This window comes from Anolis carolinensis, chromosome 6 (assembly GCF_035594765.1).
Source record: "Anolis carolinensis isolate JA03-04 chromosome 6, rAnoCar3.1.pri, whole genome shotgun sequence".
Lineage (NCBI taxonomy): Eukaryota > Metazoa > Chordata > Lepidosauria > Squamata > Dactyloidae > Anolis > Anolis carolinensis.
The window spans coordinates 56,179,462-56,202,639 of record NC_085846.1 but is presented as its reverse complement, the minus strand read 5'-3'; the positions used below and the strand labels follow the sequence as shown (position 1 = coordinate 56,202,639).

General features: G+C 40.5%; 1 protein-coding gene across 4 annotated transcripts in view; it reads right to left on the bottom strand.

Moving 5' to 3' along the window:
* The window catches only part of amph (amphiphysin), a 114,447-nt gene that overhangs the window by 79,484 nt on the left and 11,785 nt on the right, over window positions 1-23,178 (bottom strand). The window lies entirely within an intron of this gene.

Genomic DNA, 23,178 nt, shown 5'->3' with positions numbered 1-23,178 from the left:
CACTGCAGCAACTATTGCTAGAATTCCTTCCAACAGATGAAATGTTTATAAAAGGTATCATGCACGATTCTTACACTCATAGAAACAACTAGTAAATTCAAATACAGAACTTCACCATTTATAGATTTTCTTGCCTACATTTGTATAATTGAATGGTATTCTTTCAATGACTGATTTATCTACTGCTGCTAATTTTATTTTTAAAATGCTATTTTAAGGCTATCACCAGATTCTGCCCCTTTCTTCATGTTAATTTCAAAGTTGTTTTAATGTTCCTAGGATTTTATTCTTTCAATAATCTGGAATTTGGGTACTGTTACATTTAATACTTACTATGTTGCCCACGATCTTGAAGGCAGATATACTTTAAGGCCGGTTAAAAATCAATGAAACAAAATAACTGAAAGTGCTCAACTTGAGTTGTGCTGATATCACTTAGTATTTAAATAGAATTTTAAACTATATGTCGGAATATATGAGAACATTTTCTGCAAATCAAATGATGTCTGAATTGTGAAATACAAATTTGGCAACTATAGTCCTGCTTATGTTCTCATTAATATGGAAAAAGAACAATATTTACTCACTATTTCAATATGCCTATTTCTTGGGTTTATACCCTGTTTCCCCTAAAATAAGACATCCCCAGAAAATAAGACCTAGTAGAGGTTTTGCTGAATTGCTAAATATAAGGCCTGCCCCGAAAGTAAGACCTAGGAAAGTTTTTGTTTGGAAGCATGCCCGCCGAACAGAACACCAGAACATACAGGATCAGTAAATGTACGTACCATAAAGTGTTGTGCATGGAAATATTGGTAGTAACAAGAAATTCTTTATAGGATTCACAGTTTGTCTGGTTATGCTGGTTTATGATGACAAGTACTGTACAGTACATAATAAATGTTCATTTTTTTGTTCAACAATAAATGTGAATTCTTCTTCATGGAAAAATAAGACATCACCTGAAAATAAGACCTAGAGCATCTTTGGGAGCAAAAATTAATATAAGACACTGTCTTATTTTCGGGGAAACACGGTAGTCATGCCAGATTTCCACTCTTCAAAGACAAAAGATCACAGAAAGGAAAGGCCCCAATGCACTTCCCACTCCCAAAACAGTAGGTTCCCAAGTCCAGATCATCCCATTCCCTGAGGTTTCAGAACCAAACTCTTAGACCATTGTGATATTATAGGAATGGCTTTATTTGGCCACATCATGAGAAGACAGGAAAGCTTGGAAAAAATCATGATGCTGGGGAAAAGAGAAGGAAAAAGGGAGAGAGGCCGACCAAGGGCGAGATGGATGGATAGTATCCTTGAAGTGACTGGCTTGACCTTGAGGGAACTGGGGGCAGTGACGGCCGACAGGGAGCTCTGGCGTGGACTGGTCCATGAGTCAGAAACGACTGGCTTATTGTGATGTCACAGTGGCATGGTAGATGGAGTCAGTGAGCCTGGTGCCAGCTGGAATCAGGGCCGGTCGGAGATAAATTTAAATATTAAGCGGGGGCGCTGAAAAGCGCCCCCCGCTGGCCCCGCCTCCTGCGCCCTGGCCCCGCCTCCCAACCAGCGTGCCCTGGCCCCGCCTCCCGCGCTGCGTGGGAGGCGGGGCCAGGGCACGCTGGGTGGAAGGCGGGGCCAGGGTTGGCCCCGCCTCCCATGCTATTCGCCCTGGCCCCGCCTCCCACGCAGCGTGGGAGGCGCGGCCAGGGTTGGAAAGAGGGAGGCTTCACCGCCCGGGGAGGGGAGGGGGGATCGCCTCCTCCCCTCCCCGGGCGGCGAAAGAACCAGGCTTCGCCGCCCGGGGAGGGGAGGGGGGATCGCCTCCTCCCCTCCCCGGGCGGCGAAAGAACCAGGCTTCGCCGCCCGGGGAGGGGAGGGGGGATCGCCTCCTCCCCTCCCCGGGCGGCGAAAGAAGCAGGCTTCGCCGCCCGGGGAGGGGAGGGGGGATCGCCTCCTCCCCTCCCCGGGCGGCGAAAGAAGCAGGCTTCGCCGCCCGGGGAGGGGAGGGGGGATCGCCTCCTCCCCTCCCCGGGTGGCGAAAGAAGCAGGCTTCGCCGCCCGGGGAGGGAAGGGGGGATCGCCTCCTCCCCTCCCCGGGCGGCGAAAGAAGCAGGCTTCGCCGCCCGGGGAGGGGAGGAGGCGATCCCTCCTCCCCTCCCCGGGCGGCGAAAGAGGGAGCCGCAAGGCCAGGGCACACTGGTCGGGCGGCGGGGCACCGTCAGAGCGGTGCCCCGCCTCCCTCCCAGCCTGACGGCGCCCCCCGGGACCTGCGCCCGAGGCGGCGGCGTCAATGGCCTTTATGGTGGGGCCGGCCCTGGCTGGAATTGAAAAAGGGCAGAAATGGTGCCATGGCTTTAAACCTTTGTCTTCATAAAGTGACCCCCCCCTCCGCAACTGCAACCCCCCCCCCCTTTTGCTGGCTCTAGGCAGAGTCTTCCTGATTGAAAACCTTGAGGAAAGCAATTCCTTGAGATTTCCACAGTGCTTAGGGACCTGGCAACCCGACAGGAAACCAAGTACCTTCAAAGAGCAGGGAATTAATGTGACAACTAACACAGAATAAAACCTACAACATCAGCCTCAAAGGTAAGCTTCTGCAGAAAAACACACTAGATTGCACTGTTAGGCTGAAATCCTGCAAACATTTCCCTGGGGATAGATTTCACTTAGGCCATCAGGGCTTGCTTCTAAATAAACATGCAGATGACATTGTTAGTGGTTTCTGTAAACTTAACTTATTATAATAATACTTATAAAGAACACTGAACATTTATAAACTCAAATACAGTGAAAATGATAAATAATAAACTATTGTTGATATAAACTTTTTTCTGTGTCCCTTCCACAGAATGTATTCCTTCACATTAGTGACATGAGAAATATTTTTATTGTCAAACTAATCCATGTGGGTGTAAGTAATCAGTTCCCCATCTCTGGAACAAAGAAGTTCATTTTATTTTCCCCTGGATATCTTATTGCCTGAATGGAGGGGAATAACTGATTCTCCAAATCTGTCATATTCATGAAGGCAACCGCAGCAAGTTGCTACTCCATTTGCACTAAAAGATGCTGCCTTGTCCACATGAGCCCATTCCATCTAAACAACTCTACAGCCATTTTAACTCTTTCTTTCATATCAATTCCACAGCAGGGTATCAATGAGTAACTCAGTTGGAGAGACATCCTTCTATGCAGGTCAGAAAGGAAGAAAAGAGAGAAAAAGCTTGACTGACCTTTATTTTATAACTGATTATGATCATTTCACATGTGTGCTACTCCCTTCTTATTCTTACTAGAAAAAATGATACACCTTCATGGATCTTTACAGCATCATTCTATACGATCCTATTTACCACAGGTAAGTGAGTTTAGAACCATTAGGTGTTAACCATTAAAGGTGCAGTTTAATGGTTCAAGGATCTACACTGCCATATAATCCAGTATCCTGTCCCAGATTATCTGCTTTGAATGGAATTATATTAGTCTACAGTGCCATATTATCCAGTTCAGATCAGATAATCTGGGACTAGAAACTGGATTATATAGCAGTGTAGATGGAGCATCATACACTAATATATATTGATCTATTCTTGATGCAGGAGCTGTGAATCTGATTCCCAGGTAATACATTAAAGATGGTAAAAAGCTTTGCAGAACAGATGACGGATTGTCAACTGCATGAGAACTAGAGAGACCATATAGATTGCACCCCAGGACACTACTTAATCTCTCTATTTTTGTGTCCTTCACACAATATTAACTGGAATACATGTCATGTCTGTTAGGATTTTGTGTTAGGGAAAACTATCCAAAAACAGCACAGCATTCAAAAATACATAAGCAGGATACTTATAGTCGAACATTCAGCTCACAGCAAGCAGAGTGTGAAGTGCCATGTGGCTGTAAAGAATTTAGAGCCTAGGAAGCAAACATGCAGAGTTCAATCTTTATGATTACAAAAGGTTTATTTACAAAAATAGTAACTACATTTCTTAATGGCAAATAACTGGGTCTGAGCTACTCTAACTCCATCTCTCTAGGGTTCAAAAGAGAGGGAAACATCTCCAAGCACACATCTCTCCTGACACACAAGCAGAGAGAGATCTCAAAACTCACAGTACATACTAAGATGTAATAGTAGAAGTCAAGGACAAAGGCATGCACCTGCAAAGTATCAATTCTATACAACCAATCAGAATGAGAACAGAAACAGTGAGGAGAGAAGAAATAGATTCATTCCAATTGTCATTCAAGAGTTGGGGGGGGGAGGGATTTCACTCAACCTATTCGAAAGCTAACTACTCCTCATTGAAGACTGCAGACTTGGGCAGTGTAGAGTTGAATTCCAACAATGTCACAATTTTGAAAAGCACTCCGACAAAAATAGAGGAATTTGGGAGTGTTGTGAAGGGGCTTCTGTATTATTTGGTGGTGAAAAACATCCTTAAATCATGGCTGTTTTACATGTAGTATTTAAAGTATTTTGGGAGATTGGAAGGGAATTTCAGGGGTCACCAAAATGAGGTTCAGGGGCCATATATGGCCTGTGGAACACACTTTGCCAACCCTTGGTTTAAACTGAATAAAGGAAGGGACCAGTTTAACTTTCTCAGAGAAAGATACCCCAAAATGAATCCCCTTACAAGAATGCCCTATTCTATGTTCACGATAATCTAATTTCTCTCCTTATAAGGAAGTAAGTAAGTATATTGCAGTCCAATTGCTGGGTTTCAGCGGCAAATTCCTATTACAACATTTGGTGATTTGGGCTGTCCCTAGTGAAACCTTCTTCCCATGGCTGCTGCCTTCAGGGGATTCAGCACACTTTGTTCCTGGCCTCCAACTAGGACATTTCTCTCTCTACTCAAAAGTAGCAATCAAAATGTTTGAATCTCCTTGTATCAGCAAGCCCTCCAAAAGAATTATTCATATCCCTCATCCTCACTTCCATTTGAAGGCCACCTATCTAGATCTCCAACAGCATTTTAAGCATACTAAAACAGAACTAGAAGATAATCTCCCACAGGCATTCCAGGGCAGTGACATTACTTCTGGTACTATGGTTTGATCATTTGGATTGACTCTGGTTGAGTGATTTCTGCTATGTCCTCCTCCCTTGAGAAGAATAAACAGCCCTCCAGTAGAAATTGTATAAAAATATAAAATGAAAATGCTAGGATTTCTTTTCTAATACAGGATTATTTCACACACACTCTCATGATAATTGAGATGTATTTATATTATAAAGATCAATTTTTGGAATTGTATCTGCAGGATTCAGCCATTTTATTATCTCTACTGTTTCTTCTGTTGTATAGAAAACTGCTTTGGAGTTTTACATTGAATATGTTGTTTATAAGCAAATAGAAAAAAATGTGCAGAATTGTTGTGTGCCTTCAAGTTATTTCTTACTTTTGGTGACCCTAAGGCAATCCTATTATAGGGCTTTCTTGGTAGATTTGTTCAGAGGCAGGTTGCTTTTGCTCATCTCTGAGGAGGAGTGTGATTTGCCATAACCTAGTGGTTTCCATGACTTAATGGGGATTTCATAATGTAACATTATAACTTTCTGAAACACGTGTGCTAAGGTGCACAGTTGCAACTATACGATGGATACTCCGAATGGCATTGTGCTTTGAACAGTAGTATGAGTTGCAATAATCAGGTAAGAAACCTCTTCATGGCATGCATTTAAACCAGAGTTGGGCTGGTGGATTCAATGAGTTGTAGTTCAAATAAGTAATTTCCCACAGGGTTGTTGTATGTCTTTCGGACTGTGTGGCCATGTTCCAGAAGTATTCTCTCCTGACGTTTCGCCCACATCTATGGCAGGCATCCTCAGAGGTTGTGAGGTGTGGATGCCTGCCATAGATGTATCCACACCTCACAACCTCTGAGGATGCCTGCCATAGATGTGGGCGAAATGTCAGGAGAGAATACTTCTGGAACATGGCCACACAGCCCGAAAGACATACAACAACCCTGTGATCCCACGAAGGCCATGAAAGCCTTCGACAACACTATTTCCCACATTCTGCTGAAGGTTAATTTTTAATTGAAAGAACATAACTTTTTATTTAATTTATTAACCATTGTTTTTTAAATTACAAATAAAATGTTGCATGTAAGCACATGTGCCTTCAAGTTGCTGATTTAGCTATGGTGAGTCTATGATTGTCTTAGACAAAAACTACTCAGGTGGTTTTGCCAATTTCTTCCTCTGAAATATGGTCTTCAGCACCTGGTATTTATTGGTTGTCTCCTATTCAATTACTAACCAAGGCTGACCCTGCTTACCTTCCAAATTTGAGAGAATCTGGTGCCTTCAAGTTATTTAAGACAAAAGTACAAATATACAGGAGACATAGATATGCTCTTAGGCATAACTTCTTTGACAGAAAATGTAGGACCAGAGGCAGAAATTACATGTAAAAACTAGGGATTAGATCAGAAGGAGCACAAGAGGCTTGAGTTCCAACCAGAAAAATATATTCATGCAGGTAACCCTGAGTTATTTGCATGCATATTACCAGAAGAATTATAGCCATAATTTCCTAAATATTCATTCAGAATATACTGCAAAGCTTAAATTAACTCCCACTTCTATATTAAAAACCAATATAGGAAGTGTAATATGCTCTGAGCATATGCAAAATAGTATTTAAATAAATATTCTAAATTCAATATTAGGAAAACCATCAAGCATAGAAATATATGCATATAAGAAAATTTCAGATTCAGAAGCAGAAATGCTTTGATTGAGACAATTCCAAAGTATAAAATGCATTAATCAGGCTTTTGAAACTTCACTTGCTTCTTCATCATGCAGTGATGTCAAAAAATGATAAACGACAAAAATGGAGATGATGCTGGAGTCAGCAGCCTATATTCTGTTTGAGGGCTCATCTACACTGACCACTTAGGTTAGTATAAAGTGGATCAGCCCCGCAGAGGTTGCATGCTACACAGGGCTCATCCAGGTTAATCCAAGAAAAGGCCACCTTAATGCAGCCTTGCTTTAGGTTAAGCTAACTTGGGAGAAAGACTGAATCCTGACCAAGGAACCAGTATTCACTAAAGACTTCATCATACATGTCTTCACAAGCATCATAGAACTCTTGCAGTTGATCCACAGAGCCTCACACATCCCAGAACACGACACACACTAACTTCAAGCAATGCTCCATCAATAAACTGTGGAACAAGCATGCTCCACTATGCCCAGAACATGAGAGACAGGGAATAACGGGACCAGCGCAGGGGGAAGTCACATGGCAATGCTTCCCCATATATAATGAAAAAGTGTAACTGCAGGCAAGTTGGGGCACGGGGCACTGGGATTTATTTATTTATTTACAGCATTTATATTCCGTCCTTCTCACCCCGAAGGGGACTCAGGGCGGATCACATTGCACACATAAAGGCAAACATTCAATTACCCTGCTGCCCTGTGGATTCGCCAAGAGGGTTGGTGAATCTCCCCCATGCCCAAGTCAATGTGATGAGTGTCTAAGTGTCTTCATTGCCACCCCACAATCCTTGGGCTCAGGCAGACAGGCAACACGAAATGACGGTCCCCAGCTACAACATGACATGAAACCTACTTTGTTCTCCACACTCTGAGGGATATCAGCCAGTCAGAGCAATGCCATGTCGATGGAGGGGCAGCCAAAACACAGGGGGAGGGGGAGCCCTAGAGTGAATGTTGAGCCATGCCAAACCATGTTCTGCTTGACTGGATAGTCCCTGACAGGACTCCATGTGAGCCAAATCCAGCATCTAGGCCATCAGATTGGGTCTGCATTTTGTGCCAGCATAGAAGGGGCATGAGATATTGTTAATTAAAATGGATTTAATGGATTTTAATACAGGAAGAAGCCACTTCCCTTATCAGCCATGTGAGAACTAGGGATAAAGCACAATAAAAGACATGTAATAAAATCTCAATTCCATTAAAAAGAGAAAAGTATTTTATGTTGAGACCCAGATGTCCCTGTCCTGTGTGAAACCAAATGTAAGCAATGTTTTTTAAGAGGACGCTGAATTTCTCAAGGAATCTCTGTACTGTTACAGCTGGAAAAATTGGTGCTATATAAGTAGAACTTGATAAATTGTAGTCCCAAACTGTAGTCCAATCTTTGTAGGAGGTATAAAGCCTCAAAGATTTAAGTTCCAGTCCTTTGGTTCTGTCATGTTTAAGATTCCACTGTTGTGGCTAAATCTGATATCTTGAAATCCAGGAGAAATGTATTCAGGGCAACCAAGTTGTCCATGCAGCAAAATATAACAAAATCCAAAATCCACAAATGGTGTTGCCTTTATTGGGCCGATTCCAACGCACAAAATAAATTATGCTAGGCTTCACTGGCTTCTTTATTAGGAAAAGATGTTTAAAATCATATAGAAGGAAAATGATGATAGTTATGATTATTTTTATTGGATTTCAAGAAATATATATGAATTTGAAATGGTTCAACTGTATTTAGAGTGCCTCCTTTCAGGATTTTTAAGTGCTTCTAAAAGATGAATTAACCAGAACAATCACATAAAAGGGAGAAAATGGTTAGGTAAAGGTAGGTAAAGGTTTTCCCCTGACATTAAGTCTAATCATGTCTGACTCTGGGGGTTGATGCTCATCCCCATTTCTAAGCCAAAGAGTTGGCATTGTCTATAGATGCCTCCAAGGTCATTACCACTAACAGCAGAAGGCCAATTTCAGAAGTAATATAAACGAAGAACATGCTGGAATACTATCATTCCACAGCATTTTCCTCGGGAACCCAAAGGATTCTGGTAATTCTCATAACAATATAAAGTATATCTGAGACTGAACTGAGGTCAGAGAACCCACTAGGATCCTCATCAAATTGAGATCACCAATCTGGGCGATAGAGGGGAATTCACCATGGATTGTAAGTGGCACCCTACACATCACGTTGCCCATACCTTATCCCACAGGGGGAAGCGTTGCCACCTGGCTTTCTCCCGTTGTTGTCTATGCAACACAGGAAACCTCCTGTGTTACCGGTGCTGCCTCTTATGACAGTTTGACCTCACTTCAGGCACAGAGCCCTTCTGGAAGTAGTTTGATGTTGCGTTATGGGATTCGGTGGGCTCTGTGCCTGAAGTGAGATCGAACTGTCATAGGATGGGAAATTTTGTCTGTCTGATGAGGCCATAGCTTCCTGGTATCAGACAGTGGGTACACATGCATGTGTGTACATGCTGAAAAATAATGTAAGACTTGCCTAATATCACCCAGTGAATCCAAATGGGAGCTAAGAGTTGAACTGTCTTGAGTCCCCTCTGGGGTTGAGAAAGACAGGGTAGAAATGTTGTAAATAAATAAATACACTGGGGGATCTCTATCCAGAACGTAATGTTGTGGAACTAGAACTCTCAGAATCCCTAAGCCAGCAGGCCATTCTGTTTGGGAGAATATAGAAGCTGTCATCCCAAACTCAATGTTTTGAAGCTCTGTAGCTAGCCTATACATCACTGTGCTAAACTGGCCCTGTAACATGTATTGTTTAGTGGTTTTTGCATTGTTTTATATTTATTATTAGCTTCTATATTAGGAAAAAGGTATGATTGAAACAATAAACAAATAAATTCAATAAATAACTACTAATTAGAATGATTTTCCCCCAGATCAGTGCTGTTTTCTTTCCCAGCTTACAAAAGAGGTAGGAGGAAATGTTGGATTGAATGATTCCAATATGGTATGTTGGATGTTGTCTGCCAGTGTGTCACATAAAAATGTTCCCCCCTGCCCCCACAAAACAAGGCATGCGCTGGCCACCCCAGCAGGAGCAACAGTGGCAGCAGGGACGGCCTGAGGTCCCGTGCTGGCCAGCCCAGGAAGAGGGAAAAGAAGGGGGCACCAGCGGGAGCAGCAGATAGCCCCATGTTGGCCATCCTCCTTCTTCTCCTTGTCATTCTCCTGTGTTGGTCCCAAAGTATGTGGGGGGAGGGGAGGAGGAAGAAGCTAGCTTCCCAAAAGACAGCATAACCCCGTAGGTCATCCAGCCCAACCTCTTCAACCAGGCAGGAACCATCAAAGCCCTCCTGACAGATGCCACCCAGCCTGTTTAATCCCTACAAAAGTGGAATGCTGGTGTTGTTCAAGTGTAGTACTATTATAACTTTTATCATTTGCATAATTCTTTGATTGAGTTGCAGTAATTATTACCAATAAAATGGAAAAGTTTCTAATTCAGAAAAAAAATCTGCTGACAATAATGTTTGTGATGAACCACACAGAGCAGCTATAGAAGAAACTACAGAAGAATCAAGTGTAGCACATACGAAGAGTAAAGGAAACATTTCCAAATCTCCTTTATATAGTAAAGATAATATGAAACACACACAGACATTACCGTGTTTTCCCAAAAATAAGACAGTGTCTTATATTAATTTTTGCTCCCAAAGATGTGCTAGGTCTTATTTTCAGGGGATGTCTTATTTTTCCATGAAGAAGAATTCACATTTATTGTTGAACAAAAAAATGAACATTTATTATATACTGTACAGTAGTTGTCATCACAAACCAGCATAACCAGACAAACTGTGAATCCTATCAAGAATTTCTTGTTACTACCATTATTTCCATGTACAACTGGTATGTACATTTACCAATCCTGAATGCTCTGGTGTTCTGTTTGGCAGGCGCTGGACATGCTTCCAAACAAAAACTTTGCTAGGTTTTACTTTCGGGGGAGGCCTTATATTTAGCAATTCAGCAAAACTTCTACTAGGTCTTATTTTTCGGGGATGTCTTATTTTTGGGGAAACAGGATATGTGTGTGTGTGTGTGTATGTATGTATGTATATATAGTATTAAACTATTTTTGAAACTCTTATAAGAGAGTTTGCTAGTAAAATCGAATTAATGTGTAGCAGAAGGATGTATGTCTAAAAAACATGTCACCAAGATGAAAAGTTTGGAAAGCCCTGCTCTAAGGTGAAATAGTGCTCAAAGAAAGCAAATCAAGGGGTGCCTCTTCCTGCAGGATACTCCCAATGCCAGAGGTTCAGTGAGACACAAGTTCCATGTATGTATACTGGTCAACACCAAGGGATATACATAAATCATATTTCACTCCAGATATTGATGGACAAGACGTAATATGGCACATTAACACAGTAGAAGCTAAAACTGTTTGCTTGCTCTTGAAATTCTAGATATCGGAAAATAGCAGTCTAACAACACTTGCAGAGCTCCCCATGATGGAATAGTGAGAAGCAGATGACTCAGCCTCTGCAATACTTACGTAACTGCTTTGTTAGAAGCAGAGAAGTGGTCTGTGCTTGCAGAAACTGTTTGACCATCTAGCCCTGTACTATCTACTCTGACCGGCAGCAGCTCTTTTGATTCTCAAAAGGCAAAGATATTATGTGACAATTGCTACAGGATGCTTTTGACCCTGAGATGTTCAGGACTGAAGCTGAAAGCTTCTTGGAAGACTCTCCCAGTTAACATGACCTTTTGCATGCAAATCTAGAGCGCTGCATTTGGTTGTGGTTCTTGCCATTTATTAATTTTGTACAAGATCATTATAGAAGGAAACATTGATAACAAAAGTTCGCTGAATGATTAGACTTAGTTTCTGCACTGATTGATTGTGATGGTGAATCAGATATAATTGAACTAAATAATGCAGAAAACCTTCCATCATAAAGCCATCAAACCACATGAATACTGCAGGCTGTAAGGGAAGAAAAATTAGGATGATTAAATGAAACGGCGACAGTCAGCTTGAAGCAGATGTATTAAGCCCTTTGGACGTGTGCGTGGGTGTCTGGTTGGGGAACAGCAAGGCAAAGGCTGAAGCGAGTGGATCTGCATGCCATCTCTGTAAATATTTTAGCAGAATACTTGGCTTGGCCACGTCACTGCAATAATATACAATGGAGAGACAGGTTCTCTTCGCTTTCCGAAACACAATATATTGAGTAGCTGGTAGCATCAGCAAAATATAGAAATGCTGATGAGCCAAAGGTAGAAATGTGACTCACTGTGTTTGATTAAATCAATAAGAAAAACAAAGGTCATGGGGGAAAATTTTGAATACGTACTGTTTAACTAGAGCCACTACAAATCAAAGAACCCAATAAAAAATTGCAGGTAGTTTATATAGCCCAGAAACATTTTCTAAAAATTACATTTCTTGCTAATATTGGGGGGGGGGGTAAATCCTTCTTTTGATATTAAACTTATAGCCCTACAGGTGCAAAGATCAGCTGAGATGACATAGTACCCTATACCACAAATAAAATGCTGGATGAAATTATTCAGATGTTTGGGCTAGATGCCACCAAGAGGCAAGTGACTGCAGCTCCATCCCTTCTTTCTGTCACCATATCCTAGACGTCTGGAGGCATTTTTGGGATGGATGAAGTCAATCAAGATGGAGCCAAGTCCTGACAAGATAGTAAATAAGAAAACTGCTGATTTAGATGGAGTTGTGTAGTCTGGATTGGACAGTTCTGAAGAATGATGTGTAGAGTTTGGTTGTGCTTCTGGCACTGGCATGCTCAACAGAAATGGAAATGACTGTTTTCTGTCTGCTTTGGCAACTCTGGTCACTATGACTCTGGGGAAGCTGTGGTGTTGTCGTCTGGAGCACTAATGTAGTGTCAACGTTTGAATGTTGGGCTTCAGAAGACCAGGGTTCAAATCCCTGCTAAGACCCACTGTGTAACAGGAAGGCAATGGCAAACCCATCTGAACAAATCTTGGCAAGTAAACCCTGTGATAGGATACCCCATGGCTATGATAAGTCAGCAACAACATGAAAGCGCACAAAAATAACAATCGGAAAATGCAGACCTTTCCCCAGTGATTCAAGCTTTTGTGTTAAGACTCGGTTGCTATCATGCATTCTAAGTGCTGCAGCTTTTGAAGACAGTTCAGACACTCTTGAGTGATACAAAATAGACAGTTAATTTGCTTATGAAAACCAAATAAACTGAACACAGGACACTGCATAAATTATCATTGTTTGTCTAAAGCCCAATTTAAAAGGCTGCTGTTGATCTTTATATGCCTAAATCAGTAACAAAAACACCACATACCACATGCATGCTGCAGGGGAAAAACAGAAGATACTGGAACCATGCAGTGAACCCAATGGAAAAGAGAAACAGGGTCTCAGGATTCCAAAAAAAAATATTTTATTTCTCAAAATAGCCCCACAAAAGTGAAAGGGAAAAATAACATATGAAACAAACATTGTAAGAAAGCAACAGACAAAAGAATTACAAAACTATGCATGTAACGTAGGTCAGTAAAGAAACCATGTATTAAACTAGATGAAATCATAAAGATATAAATAAACATTACAAAACAATTGAAAACCTTTAGATACTCTTTTAAAAGTTGTCTCTAAAACTTATACTTGTCAACAACTGTGTTTTTGAAGGTTATCTCAACCATAAGAATTTGCTGCAAGAAGGGAGCTTAGGGAAGCTGCAACTCTACAGTAAATGGCTAAAATCCAGGCCTACATTCAATCCATGGGTGACTACAATATTAACTCTCATTATCCTATCCATTTCCAATTGCAGCAGTCTTGCAATTTGGGATGTTTGTATATATGTGCACCTAGAAATGTAGATCTTTTGAAAAATGATTATGCTCTATGAAGTGCTCAATCGATGAGTAATATTCTAATATTACTCATGTAATAACTAGCTTTATGTAACGGTTGAAGGATTGGACTTTGAGAAACCAGGTTTCAAACCCTTGCTCAGAGATGGAAGCAAATTGTGTAAGCTTAGACAACTCAGACTCCCCCAGCTTCAGAGGAAGGGAAACCTCTTCTGAAGAAATCTTGCCAGGAAATTAATATGATATTCACCATACGGTCACTATAAGTCACAAACAACTTGAAGGCGCACACAAATGACACATTTTACAAAAATATTCTGTTACAGAAATCTCCAAGGCTCTAAATAGGTTTTTTATGTAGAATTTGTTACAATGACAGCAGGGAACACAAACAACATAATAGCCATTAGAGTTGGGCCCGAATACCGTTTCATCTGATTCTTTCTTCTTTTTGTACTGTTCTGTTCATTTGGATGCCATGGAAAGGTACAACCCCCTCTAGAACAAAAGGAGCAGCAAAACGGAAAAAGAAGGAACGGCTGATTTTCGGCACTTGGCTCTAAACCCTGGCTGGCAGGGCCTACAGTCAAGCGCTCGGCTGTAGGCCCTGCCTGCTGGGCCTATGAGAATCGAGCGCTTGGCACTTGACTGTAGGTCTTGCGAGCTGGGCCTACGGGCCTCAAATGCCTACCCATGAATGCTCGATGCTTGTAGGCCCGGCAGGCAGGGCCTACAACTAAGAGCTCGATGCTCAGATGTAGCTTCTGGCTGACAGGACCTACAGGCCCTGGCACTTTGGATTTTTTGGACCTTGGGTGGAAAAGCTCATTTCCGGAAGCAGTGGACGGAAACGGGGCCATACGAATGGAACAAATAGAAATGGGTAGAAATTCCATACAAATGCATGAGACTAGTAGCCATTACAAAAACTGTATCTGACTTTTTATTACTATAATTCCCAAGCCCTGCTATTCTGGACATTTATTCACTATAAGCAAAGTCCCACCAAGATGTGGCTTTGACAGGATATTGAGATGCATGTGCTGATCTACGCTGAAATAATTTCTTACCACTACAAATCCTGCAAGTTCCTTTGTAAGTAATGAGAGGGTTTTCTTGACACTTGTGTGTATCCTACAAATTGTATCAGTATTTTGTAATACTTCTCTGTAGTCTTCAGGTTTCAATGTCAGGTTACTATGCATTCTTTTATTGAATACCCTTTCTCTTAAAAAAAGATCAGTGTGTCATATCTGCAGACTTATTGAAGCTGCTACTGATAGCTCTCTCTGGACAGTCCCTTTGCTGCAGTTAGCAGTTCTGTAGCCTAGATTTCTGAAAGGAATTCTGCTTGTTTGTACACTTTCTTTTAATGCTTAGGATCTGATTGTAGAATAGATCATTTCTTAAAGATTTAGGATGTGAGTTGTCAAATCTTAAATAAATGTTTCAGTCAAAAGGGTTTTATTCAATAGATCAAGGTATATAAGCTAGTTCCTACTCCAACTGTTACATCCAAAAAGTGGATTTTGTTACAGTGACAACAAATGTCAAGCTGGATGTTGTTTACTGAAGTCAGCTACTCAAAAAGTTTTGAAGAGACTCCTAATCAGAAAGACATCTATCACACACACACATATATGATCTTTTTAGTACCATGGGCTTCACATGGCAACTGCTTTAATTTGCCAATATTATGAGACTTGAAATACTTTTGTATAGTGCCAGCTCAGCCAATGAATTCAATAAAGATGTGGGTGGATGTCTGCCATTTTTTTCCCCCAAGACCAGGCAATTTTCCCAAGACTTGATATACTTATATGTAACAATTTGACATCAATCGTTATCAAAATGTCTTGTTCTTTAATAATGGAATTTAATATATTCATACAGTCAAGATAAGTATATAAGTAAGATGGAATTAAAGGTACAAATTGTTTTTTAAATTATCACCACATTTTAAAGAGGAATCTTCTTCTAAAACACAGAGCCCCCTGGAGCCCATCAGACAATGCAAGATCATTCCATAGGTTTATCGTTTGAGCCCATTTCTAAAGTGTTTGGAAACTCACAGATTTTAATGACAGTAGGAATCGACTCCAGCTGGCTCCCTACACATAAAATAGGCTAAAGTGATAAATTTAAAGTGGGATGAGAATTATTTTATTTTTCCGTCTTCTTTCTGTTTAGTGATGGTTTTGTGTGGGTGATATTTACATGCCACTCAATGCTCCAGTTTTTGCCATTACTCTTAGGACTCAAAGAAGGAGCAGCAATTGCTTTAAAACATTCCTTTTAATACTGAAGCAACTTAATGTCAAATTTGAGCTAATTAGCTGTTCAGAAAGTTTTATTTTTGAAGGAATGGATATAAGAGATATAGGACTTCTGGAATTGTGAAGTTTTCCTCAAAAAAGAAAGAAATAAAAGAGGGAGAAAAGGTGGGAGGAGTCTACATTATTCTGTGTGATGGCAAAACAAATGGATTATTACAATACAAACGGGAGAAGGTGAGCACGTGTGATGGGTTTAGTATTTTCTTTTTAGATGGAGAGAAACAAAATGCCATGCAAAAAAGATGATTTTCCTCGCTTTCCCCCAGTAGTAAGATGAAATCCAAAGAAGTACCAACCGCCTCTACCAGGGCCATAGCCAGAAAAAAGATTCGGGGTGTGTGTGTGTGTGTGAATCATGTGAATCATGAAGAGTAGTTCCATAACGCAAAAATAATTTAGAAATCAGGCTCTATTGATAAACTTCAGTGGACACTCAAGACAGATACACTTCAATGGAGCCTCATGAGGATTTGGTTAACCAGTTAAAATTCATGAGTATTTGGTTAACCAGTTAAAATTCATTTTTTTAAAATCTGAAAAAATGGGGGGAGGGGGTTGAACCCTAACCCCCCCCCCCTCCCCTTTGGCTATAGCCCTGCCCTCTACTCTCTTCCTCTTGGTACAACTTCTGGACTTTTTGAATGCCTGGTCAGGGAAATAGCATTGACAGCCAGGAGTGGGTGCTCCGCTCTGGTGTGATTGTTGCTTTCTCATCTCTGCAGAGAGATCCTGAATTTATCCATGGGTCATATCAAAATCCATAATTTTAGCTCCCAAGGCTGCCTTCAACATTTACATAAAGTTGACTTACCATATATACTCGAATATAAGCCAACCCGAATATAAGCCGAGGCACCTAATTTTACCACAAAAAAACTGGGAAAACTTATTGACTCGAGTATAAGCCAAGGGTGGGAAATGCAGTAGCTACTGGTAAATTTCAAAATAAAAATAGATACCAATAAAATTACATTAACTGAGGCATCAGGAGGTTAAATGTTTTTGAACAGTATTTCAAAGAAAAACATTAAACTAGTTCTGTAAGTGGAAAAGTAATAATAATAATAATAATAATAATAATAATAATAATAATAATAATTTACTTTTATACCCCGCCTCCATCTCCCCGAAAGGACTTGGGGTCGCTTACATGGGGCCAAGCCCGGAAAAAAACAGGAAACCAAATAAAAACATTAAACAATACAGACACAGCTATTAAATTCAACACTCTACACATAACAAAAGAACAAAATAATAAGCATATTTAAAACATGGATTTAGCACCCAAGTAAAAGGAATAAAAAACAAACTGGCCAAAGTGCAACGAGTGAATATTATAACACAAGGTAGTTGATTGAATGCAACCGTCAATGAGAAAGGAACTTGGGAGGGGAGGATCCTGTGACTGTAAACAAACTGATAGGACAAGATAAAGTGCAATAGATGAGGAAATGATCACAGATATAAGGTCTACCATGGTGATGGGGAGTTCATTCTCTGAAAGTCTGTTGGAAGAGCCAAGTTTTTAGGCTCTTCCTGAATGCTACCAGGGTGCGGGCTTGCCTAATCTCCCTGGGGAGCAAGTTCCAGAGCGGGGGGCCACCACAGAGAAGGCCCTCTCCCTTCTCCACACCAGCCGCGCTTGTGGAAGCAAGAGGACAGCCTCCCCCGACAAACTAAGAGATTGTGCAGGTTCATAGGAGGAAATACAGTCACGAAGGCAGGATCAACAAAAACCATATGGTATCAACAATAACTTTATAATAGTAATAACAATAAATTTTCATTTGTATCTCGCCCTATCTCCCCATTGGAACTCGGGCCAGCTTCCAACATAGTAACAGGCAAACATTAAATGCCTATATAAACAATGCAGAGCTAGATATAGATCTATAATTATATATACTAATTTCACATATGCATTTCCCCCTGAAACGTTTGCAAATCCTCTCTCTCTATGTGTGCATTTCCCTCCTGCAATATTTGAAAGCCCTATATATCTATATTCATATCTATTTAGATATGTCTATATATATATTCGTGTGTGCATGTCCCCCTGTAATATTTGTAAGACCTATATATCTATATTCATATATATCTACCTAGACATCTCTCTATATATAGATAATTATATCTGTATAGGATTTGCAAAGACTTGCAAACATGTGAGGGGAAAATTCATATATAAAAATAATGTTTACATATAGATACAGATATACAGGCAGATGGAAATCTCTGATACAGTAGAGTCTCACTTATCCAACGTAAACGGGCCGGCAGAACGTTGGATAAGCGAATATGTTGGATAATAAGGAGGGGTTAAATAAAAGCCTATTAAACATCAAATTACATTATGATTTTACAAATTAAGCACCAAAACATCATGTTAGACAACAAATCCTCAGAAAAAGCAGTTCAATACATGGTAATGTTATGTAGTAATTACTGTATTTATTAATTTAGCACCAAAACATCATGTTTTATAACAAATCCACAGAAAAAGCAGTTCAATAAATAGGGCCTCTGGAAGTGTAAGGAGTCAGATATGGAGAAATAAAGCAGCATTAACTCAACAGTTTTTCTTCAGGTTCAGTCCTACTTTGTGAGCATACTGTAGTTTTAATCTCATCTGCTTTCCCACTGCCCTGGAGTACTTGAGTGCTTAGGATATGAATGCCTGACCATAAACCAAAATAAAGGACAGGTATTATTTCTCTAAAAGGGAAAGAAGCAATATTATGTGAACACTAGAGTGAAAACAGCCATCCCTTCCTATAAGATGAATGCAAGAATGTTTTGTAGCTCATTCAGGGCTCTCATCATTTCCTATTCAGCGCCTGGCAAATGGAGCAGCCGACTAAGTGTTGCTGCTTAGAGAAGTTTCTCTATGCAGTAACATGCAGAGCTCCCCCCCGCCCCCCTCCTCCTCCTCCTCCTGGCGAGTGGAGTAGCTGGCTGCGTGTTGCTTGGCAACAACATGCAGATGGCCTTCCACTCCTCCCAGCGACTGGTGTTGCTGTTTAGAGAAGTTTCTCTATGCAGTAACATGCAGGGAGCCCTCCGCTCCCAGCGACTGGAAAATCCGAAAGTGTTGCTGCTTAGAGAAGTTTCTCTATGCAGTAACATGCAGATCCCCCCCCCCCTGCGCCTCCCGGGGAGTGGAGCAGCTGACTGCGTGTTGCTAGGCAGCAACATGCAGACAGCCTTCCACTCCTCCTGGCGACTGGTGAAGCCGAAAGTGTTGCTGCTTAGAGAAGTTTCTCTAAGCAGCAACATGCAGAAGGCCCCCCGCTCCCCCCAGCGAGCAGAGCAGCTGATTGAGTATCAGCAACATGCAGAGGTCCTCCCGCCCTTCCCGACGAGTGGAGAAGCCCGCTGCATTTTGCCAGGAAGGGCGAGACGCGGCAGTGCAGGCTGGATGCTCCGATGGGAGAGGCCTGCTGTGCTAGAGCAACCACTGAGCTGACTTGCGTCGGATAATACGGTACGTCGGATAAGCGGAAATCGGATAAGCGGGACTCTACTGTATCTATATGTACAGTAGAGTCTCACTTATCCAACATAAACGGGCTGGCAGAATGTTGGATAAGCGAATATGTTGGATAATAAGGAGGCATTAAGGAAAAGCCTATTAAACATCAAATTAGGTTATGATTTTACAAATTAAGCACCAAAACATCATGTTATACAACAAATTTGACAGAAAAAGTAGTTCAATATGCAGTAATGCTACGTAGTAATTACTTTATTTACAAATTTAGCACCAAGATATCACGATGTATTGAAAACATTGACTACAAAAATGCGTTGGATAATCCAGAACGTTGGATAAGCGAGTGTTGGATAAGTGAGACTCTACTGTATATAGGATTTGCAAAGACCTACAAACATATGAGGAGAAAATTCACATATAAAATTAATGTAGTTAGATATAAATATATAGGTACATAGGGATTGCAAAGGCTTTCAGGGGGAAATGCCTATATATCTGTAGCAGAGATTAATAGATATTTCAGAGGAAAATGCTTTTATAAAATTAATGGATATATATGGTTTGCAAAGATTTCAGAAGAAACATGTATATATAGAAACATATTTATAGATTTATAGGGCTTGCAAAGGCCAGTGAACACTTCTAAGGGAACAAAAATGCACATATAAAATTAATACGTACATAGATACACACAAAAAAGCCAGGAAATTGGGTGGGATTGAAAGAGAACCATACAAACAAAGAGGACATGAACTATATCTCCTTTCCCTCCTTCCCTCCCTTTTGACTGGAAAAGTAAACACACTGTTAAGGGAGACAAGAGACACTCCTGATAAGAAAAAAAGAGGAGAGAGAAATATATCGTATATTGCAAGCAATGGCCTCCAGGCTCCTCTGCCCGACCTTGAACCCATTATAAGCAAAGGGAGGCTTTTTCGGGTCAAAAAAGGGCTGAAAAACTCAGCTTATCTTTGAGTATATTTGGTATATCTATATAGGATTTGCAGAGACATGGAAATCTCTAGATATCTATCTGTATATAGGATTTGCAAAGACTTGCAAACATATGTGAGGAAAATTCATATCTAAAATTAATATATATAGACAGATACAGATGTATAGGGATTGCAAAGGCTTGCAGGGGGAAATGCCTATACGGTATATCTGTAGGTGAGATTAAGAAATATTTCAGGGGAAAAGGCTTTCATAAGATTAATGGATATGTATTTTTTCTTTTTCCTTACTTGCAAGGGCTTCTTTCCCCCTCATTTCCCTTTTCAAAACATTCCCTTGCTTTTGGGGCTTTGGAAAAGAAAACACACTGATAAGGGAGGGTAAGATAAATATATCATATATTGCAAGCAATGGCCTCCAGGCTCCGCTGCCCAGCCTTGACCCCATTATAAGCTGAGGGAGGCTTTTTCAGCTCATAAAAGGGCTGAACAACTCGGCTTATCTTTGAGTACATATGGTATATATGTATAGAAACAGCAACCACAGGTACATGTGAAATGAAGCAACTCTTCATTTTGGAGAGAAGTGACCAATGAGGTGGCAGTACTATTCAACATCTTTCTCAATTTTGAGAAAGAATAGAAGGCACACTTATCAAATGTGCAGATGACACCAAATTGGAAGGAATAATCAATACCCCAGAGGACAGGATCAGAATTCAAAATGACCATAACAAATTAGAGAGCTGTGTCAAAATTTACAAAATGAATTTCAACAGAGAGAAAGTATGGCACTGCACTTGGACAATAAAAATGTACTGCTCAGATATAGGATGGGTGACACCTGGCTTGAAAACAGTCCATGTGAAAGAAATCTAGGCGTCTTTGTAGACCACAAGCTGAACATGAGTTAACAGTGTTATGATCAAAGGTTTAGAAGCCAAGCCCTATGAGGAGCAGCTCAGGGAGCTGGGTGGGTTTAGCTTGGAGAAAGGAAAGTTGAGAGAGGACATGATAGCTATGATTAAATATTTGAAAGGATGTCACATTAAGGAGGGGAAAGCTTGTTTTCTGCTGCTCTGGAGACCAGGACACGAAACAATGGATTCAAATTGCAGGAAAAGAGATTCCACTTAAATATTAGGAAGAATTTCTGTATGGAAAGAGCTTTCAGACAGTGGTATATGCTACCTCAGAGTGAGGTGATGTCTCCTTCCCTAGAGATTTTAAAGCAGAGGTTGATGTCGGGAGTGCTTTGATCATGTGTTCCTGCACATGGGCTGGGACTAGATGGTCCTTGTGGTCTTTTCCAACTCTATGATTCTATAATTCTAAGCTGTGGATAAGCGAGCAAAAACATTTTAAATCTTTTAAAGACTACTTGAAGTATTCTTCAAAAATGCATCCAGGAATGGTTTTTTCTTTCACTATCCTCCAGTTTTCTTAAGACTTTCATTTTGATGGCCAAATCTTAAGACATTTGGTGGGCACAAGAAAGAGGACCTTCTTGGTGGCTCCCAGACTTTGAAGCTCCTTCCCTAAGGAGGTCCTTGCGCTCCTTCCATAAGCATTATCGTGCTCTTAGACTATTTGAAATGGAATTAGGTAGTCTTTTAATTATGTGCTGTGTTTTGTTATGCTTTATGATCTGTACAATGCTTTAATGAATTGTAATGTTTTTAATATTTAATGTCTTAACCTGATAGTTTAATTTATTTTTAGGTAGCTTTATACTCATATCCGTATGTTTCATCATTTTTGTACAGTTTATGATCTGTATTGTTTAAGATATGTTGTTAACTGCCTTGAGTCTCATTTTGGGGAGATTATAAATTAACAATAATAATTAATGATAATAATAAAATAAGCCTTAAGTCTGTGTTTCGCTAGCCTTCCTTCATCATCTCCCCTAATGTCAATGCTGCTAAAATATTTCAGCTAGATAAGACATGGAGGAAAAGCAGCAGCTAGGCAGGTGTTAAAGGAGTTCATTGAAGGTTTTGTTTTTCTGATCCATTTTAATTTCAATTTGATATAAAGCACTTCAAATTCAATGCCTTCCCTATGATTATTAGCTATGTAACCCCCTTCCCTCCTTTCATGTTAACAGCACTTTAAGAAGGCTATATAAATATTTCCTAATTGAAATTAAATGTCCTAATTTGAGAAGAATGTCATTTTACCTATTCTGTCTTGCTTTTACATCATATGTACTTTGTAACCATTTTGCATCTAGTCCTCACGTGACCCACAAAAAGATGGTGGAGTGGGATGACAGAGAGGGGGAATGAAAAAGAGAGAAAGTTACTGTGGTGGGAAGAGATTTAAAAGTTCTCTAGTTCTGCAAGCTCCAACACTCTTTGGCTTTGCCAGTGCACACAGCTGGTATGTTGTCCTCACTAGGGAATGGAGCTTTCATGTTTTACTCTAAATGTACAACAAAAAGAAAACAAAGTTACCCTCCTCCACCCAAAACCAATCTGCTGAAATGGAAGAAGTTTGAGGAAGAAGCTTGAAGATTGGAATACAAATACAGAGACTATAACCTTTGTTCACTTCTGATAATCAAACTCATAATTGGGTTGAGTATTCTAGGTGTTTTGCATCAGAAGGATCATGAGATTTCAGTAAAATAAAAAAGAGTCCACAAACCTGAGGTTTTCAAGCAAACGGTAAATGTCCACATTATGCATATCAAACATGCACTTTGTCCTACCTCCACACCTCATTCTATGGATTGCATCCAAATACAGTTTACAGAGCTATGCAGCATGTTTGTAC